The sequence below is a fragment of the Melospiza melodia genome, chromosome 1 (assembly GCF_035770615.1).
Source record: "Melospiza melodia melodia isolate bMelMel2 chromosome 1, bMelMel2.pri, whole genome shotgun sequence".
Classification (NCBI taxonomy): Eukaryota; Metazoa; Chordata; class Aves; order Passeriformes; family Passerellidae; genus Melospiza; species Melospiza melodia.
The window spans coordinates 56261298-56267384 of NC_086194.1; positions in this window are offsets into that span (position 1 = coordinate 56261298).

Genomic DNA, 6087 nt, shown 5'->3' on the forward strand with positions numbered 1-6087 from the left:
CAAACCAGCATGACTTGGCACTGGTGCCACCTTGGGTCTGGGAACTATCCTGCGTATCGTGGATTCTAAGGAGCCAGCCGGCCACTGCCAGCCACAGGTCCCCAAACACAAACAACGGCGCTTTTCCCTGGAAAACAAAACTCGCCTGCCAACTGTTTGATGGCAGATTGCAGGAGCCACTTGGTACTATGAAACCAGCCCAACTTGGCACTGGTGCCACCTTTTGTCTGGGAACCATGCTGCGTATCGTGGATTCCAAGGAGCCAGGTGGTCACTCCCAGCCATAGGCCCCCAGACACAAACCTCGGCCCGTTTCCCTGGCAAACAAAAGTAAGCTGCCCAGCTTCTGGATGGCAGATTACAGGAGCCACTTTGCACCATCAAACCAGCCCAATTTGGCACTGGTGCCACCATGGGTCTGGGAACCATCCTGCGTATTGTGGATTGTCAGGAGCCAGCCGACCACTCTCGGCCACAGGCACCAATAAAAAACAACGGCCCCTTTCACAGGCAAAAAAACTCAGCTGCCCTGCTTCTGGATGGCAGATTGCAGGAACCACTTGGTACTATCAAACCAGCGCAACTTGGCACTGGTGCCACCTCTGGTCTGGGAACCATCCTGCGTGTCGTGGATTCTAAGGAGCCAGCCGGCCACTCCCAGCCACAGGCCCCCAAACACAAACAACGGCCCTTTTCCCTGGAAAACAAAACTCGCCTGCCAACGTTTTGATGGCAGATTGCAGGAGCCACTTTGTACTATCAAACCAGCCCAACTTGGCACTGCTGCCACCATGGGTCTGGTCACCATCCTGCCTATCGTAGCTTTTCACGAGCCAGCTGGTCACTCCCAGCCATAGGCCCCCAGACACAAACCTCGGCCCGTTTCCCTGGCAAACAAAAGTAAGCTACCCCGCTTCTGGATGGCAGATTGCAGGAGCCACTTTGCACCATCAAACAAGCCTGACTTGTCACTGGTGCCACCTCTGGTCTGGGAACCATCCTGCGTATCATGGATTCTAAGGAGCCAGCCGGCCACTCCCAGCCACAGGCCCCCAAACACAAACAACGGCGCTTTTCCCTGGAAAACAAAACTCGCCTGCCAATTTTTGATGGCAGATTGCAGGAGCCACTTGGTACTATCAAACCAGCCCAACTTGGCACTGGTGCCACCATGGGTCTTGTAACCATCCTGCCTATCGTAGTTTTTCAGGAGCCAGCCGGCTACTCCCAGCCACAGGCCCCCAACATAAATCACGGCAGTTTTTCCTGGCAAACAAAACTTAGCTGCCCCACGTCTGGATGGCAGATTGCAGGAGCCACTTGGTACTATCAAACCAGCCAAACTTGGCACTGGTGCCACCTTGGGTCTGGGAACCATCCTGCGTATCGTGGATTCTAAGGAGCCAGCTGGCCACTCCCAGCCACAGGGCCCCAAAGACAAACCACCGCCCATTTCCCTGGCAAACAAAACTCAGGTGCCCCGCTTCTGGATGGCAGATTGCAGGAGCCACTTTGCACCATCAAACCAGCCCGACTTGGCACTGGTGCCAGCTTGGGTCTGGGAACCATCCTGCCTATCGTGGATTTTAAGGAGCCAGCCGGCTACTCCCAGCCACAGGCCCCCAAACACAGACAATGGCGCTTTTCCCTGGAAAACAAAACTCGCCTGCCAAATTTTTGATGGCAGATTGCAGGAGCCACTTGGTGCTATCAAACCAGCCCGACTTGGCACTGGTGCCACCTTGGGTCTGGGAACCATGCTGCGTATCGTGGATTCTAAGTAACCAGCCGGCCACTCCCAGCCACAGGCCCCCAAACACAAACAACGGCGCTTTTCCCTGGAAGACAAAACTCGCCTGCCAACTTTTTGATGGCAGATTGCAGGAGCCACTTGGTACTATCAAATCAGCCCAACTTGGCACTGCTGCCACCATGGGTCTGGTCACCATCCTGCCTATCGTAGCTTTTCAGGAGCCAGCCGGTTACTCCCAGCCATAGGCCCCCAGACACAAACCTCGGCCCGTTACCCTGGCAAACAAAAGTAAGCTACCCCGCTTCTGGATGGCAGATTGCAGGAGCCACTTTGGACCATCAAACTAGCCCGACTTGGCACTGGTGCCACCTCTGGTCTGGGAACCATCCTGCATATCGTGGATTCTAAGGAGCCAGCCGGTCACTCCCAGCCACAGGCCCCCAAACACAAACAACGGCGCTTTTCCCTGGAAAACAAAACTCGCCTGCCAACTTTTTGATGGCAGATTGCAGGAGCCACTTGGTACTATCAAACCAGCCCAACTTGGCACTGGTGCCACCATGGGTCTGGGAACCATGCTGCGTATCATGAATTTTCAGGAGCGAGCCGTCCACTCCCAGCCACAGAGCCCACAAAACCAACCATGGCCATTTTCCTTGGCAAACAAAACGCAACTGCCCCTCTTCTGGATGGCAAATTGCAGGACGCACTTGGTACTACAAAAACAGCCCGACTTACAACTACATATAACAACTACAGCCTCAATAACTAACAGAACCGGAACCGGCGCAGCCCGCCTGGCGCTGTCTCCCCGTCGCTGCAGTTGCGGTCACGGCCGGCAGGGGGCGCTGTTGGGGGCTCCCAGTGGGCAGCGCGCATGCGCAGGTTCCCCACACGGCCGGGCCGAAGAGGCTTTCCTTCACGGAACCCGCCGGCATTGTCCGCCCCGGGGCCTCAACAGCGCTCTTGGAAGCAGCAAGCAGGGACGGCAGCAATGAGCAGAAATCCCGGGGTGGTGGACAAGACGCATCAGGAGCTCTGCAGCAGTAGCTGGAAACTGTCCCGGCAGGGCAGGGCGTGCGGGGCCCAGCAGCAGAAGAAAAGAAGCTCCCAGCTGGGTTATGGCAGTGGCAGCCAATTCCTTTTCCAAGCTGCAGGTCCAACCATCCTCCTCCAAAACACCTTACCTGTGACAAGAAATAGTCACAAACTCAACAATCCTGCTTTTGAGCTCCCAAATGTCTGCTGTTTTTTTTCCTGGTCTTCAATATTCGATAATATTCGAAAAACACATAGCGAGAGAGAGTTCCCAGCTGCCCCAACCCCTGTCCTTTCACCTGTCCTTTCACCTGCCTATTCTCGCAGTATCTCTGGCCCTCTGGGAGAAACTCCCAAAAAACCAGAGGAGTTCCCCCTCCATGCCTCTCAAGCACCCCGCCATCAGTGCTTCTTAGCAACTCAATGGGAAAAAAAATTCCACAAGTAATAAGGAAAGAAAAGAAAAACCCAACCCCCAACACTGCCCCAAAGCCCCCCCCCCCCCCCCCTTATACTATAAATTTTGGGCCCTTTCCAATGAGATGGAACAATCACATGCTGTAGATGGGGTTTGGTAACTTTGCTGATACATGTTCTTCATTTGCATTCCAAGGAACATGACAGTTAAATATGTCAATTAGAGTGTCACCTACTTTTGGTCAGAATTTATTAACACAAAAGGTAAAATAAACAGTTTGGTCTCCCTCCAATGTCTGAGGCAGCCTTTGTTGTCTGATCTTTTCCAGAGAGTTTTTGTGTGCCTTTTCTTCTCATCAGACCAGATTTAGAACACAGCTCACCTTTCAGGTGAGGGGAGGGTGAGCACAAGGGGTGCTACATAGGCACAGGTGCTTCTCTGTGCCACTGTAACAACACAGCGCTGTGAGACCTCCACTTCGCCCCAGGCATCCTTGGGTTGTGAGACCTTGCTCAAGCCAGATGTAAGGGCAGCCCAGAGCCCAGGTCACCCTATCCTCAACCAGCCTCATAAATTCCACGCCTACTTAAAGCAACACTATACAATTCCGACCATTTGCCACGCTGTTGCATGCAGATGCCCTCAGGTGGGAAGTAGCCTGACTGTCTCTCCATCCTGTCAAGATCCCTGTGAAGGGCTGCACAGCCCTCTGGAGTATCAGCCACTCCTCCCAGCTTCATGCTATCAGTGAACTGAGGAGGCATCTGCCCCTTCCCCTAAGTCATTGATGAACAAGTTAAATACTGGACGCAGTATGGAACCTTGCCAGACACTACTAGTGACAGGCTTAGTTAAGGCTTGGTTGGGGCTGTTCAGCCTGGACACAAAAATGCTTAGGGGAGACCTTATTGAAGCCTTCCAGTATCTAAAGGGCGCTTACATAAAACAAATCTTTACATGGGTAGATAGTGATAGAGGCAGGGGGAAGAGTTTTAAACTGAAAGAGCTTTTGAGTAGATGTTAGGAGGAAATTCTTTACTCTGAGAGTCGTGAGGCACTAGAACAGACAACCCAGAGACGATCTAGATGTTCCATCCCTTGTGATGTGTTCAAAGCCAGGTTGGATGGAGCCCTGAGCAACCTGACCTAGAGGGTGACATCCCTGCACATGGGGTAGAGGTGAGAGCTTGATGATCTTTAAGGTCCCTCCCAACCAAAAGCGTTCTGTTATTCTGTGATTCTCCGAAGTTCTAAGGAAAGGTGAAACATTCTTCTGGGACAACTTTGAGGTCTCTGAGGAGAGGACAACATTCTTGGGAAGGGCCAGGCTGAACAACTTGAGTGGGCTTAGTAGGTAAGTCTGATGTAAGTCTAGTAGTAGATAAAGGAAGACTTTTTTCAGATTGAGTATTTTTTGTCCTTTCTATGCTGCTCCTGCCATGGTTTAGCTTCTCAGTAAATTTAACACCCTCTGTGGTAGGGTGTTGAAGAACGACCATTGGATGTGCTGAATTGAGTAATTTCCTCCTCCCAGTCATTTGATGATTTGTCTACCTGAAGGGCTTTATAACATTTCTATTTATTTCATTTTCAGATCTAATCTGCACAGGCAATATGTTGCTGTTTCCAGTCCTTCTTGCAACTTCGTTTTGGTCCTGTAAGACCTTTTTCCTCTTCTCTCTCCTTTCTGTCTACAGTGAACATAAGCCTTGTCCCAAACTCCAGGAGTTTCTCTGCTCATGCGATTTCTCTGCTTTCACTTCCAGGTGTAGACATGCAGTCAGTGCCAGTGCAAACCCCAGGGGTGCAGATGCAGAGGAATGGCATGTCTGCCAGCATGTCATGTCAACTGGGAGAGAAGAATGTTGTGCATTGGTACAGGCAGCTTCCCGGACAGCCGCCAGAGAGGATACTGTACGAGTCTGGAGGGACACCTGTTTTTGATGACAACAATGATAGAAATAGATTTCAAGTTCGGAATCATCCTTCTCAGCCTGTGTATGAGCTTGTGATAAATTCTTTAACTCCGAGGGATTCTGGCACTTATTACTGTGCGTACTGGTACTACCACAGCATAAGTTTGGCAAAGATAAGCCTTACAAAAAGACTCTTTGTGCTCTGAACCGCAAGCTGTGAACTCTGCCAAAAATTCAAATACTTCCTTACTCCGCCCCTTTCATGATTTTCTGCAGCAGGAGAGGAAAAACAAAGCCTTATGACAAGTGTTAAATATCTGATGTTGACAATAGGTATATCGTTTCTGTGCTCATATTTTTCTGCAATATCCAGAAAGTGAAGCCTTACTGTCACTTAAGATAAATATATGAAACGTTGCTCCTAAAATGAAGGCTATATTTTACTGAAAGCACCCACCTGACCGTGACACAGTCTCTGTGTGTGAGTTATAGATTTCTCTTCTCTGTTCTCTGCAAGCAGAGCGACATTTCTTCTTCCCTTAGTATTTTCTCTTGAAAAAAAGCAGGAATAAGAAAGAAAGGGGGAAGACCAGCTGATCTTGCACATCATCCTTCATATTTTCCTTTTGCCTTCCTTTGCATCTCAGTCACTAAAAAGTCCAACAACAGCACAGAAAACCTAATTTTTTTCACCACAATTCCTCATTTGATATGTCCAAGGCATAAACTGAAGTCCTCAGCCACGAGCTATGCCACAGACAAGCAAAGACTCTCAGAGCCTTTGGGTTAAGTGTGCTGAGTTTAAGAAATCAGATTCTACAATCAAAGACTGGTTCTAGGAAAGCTGGCGTTTTCCTGAAAGCTAGGTCAAAACACTGAGATGCTTTTATGTCTTACATTTTCTGAATTGGAGTGCACATGTTCAGTATCGTTTAAAAATGAGCACAAATACCTCCATGGTG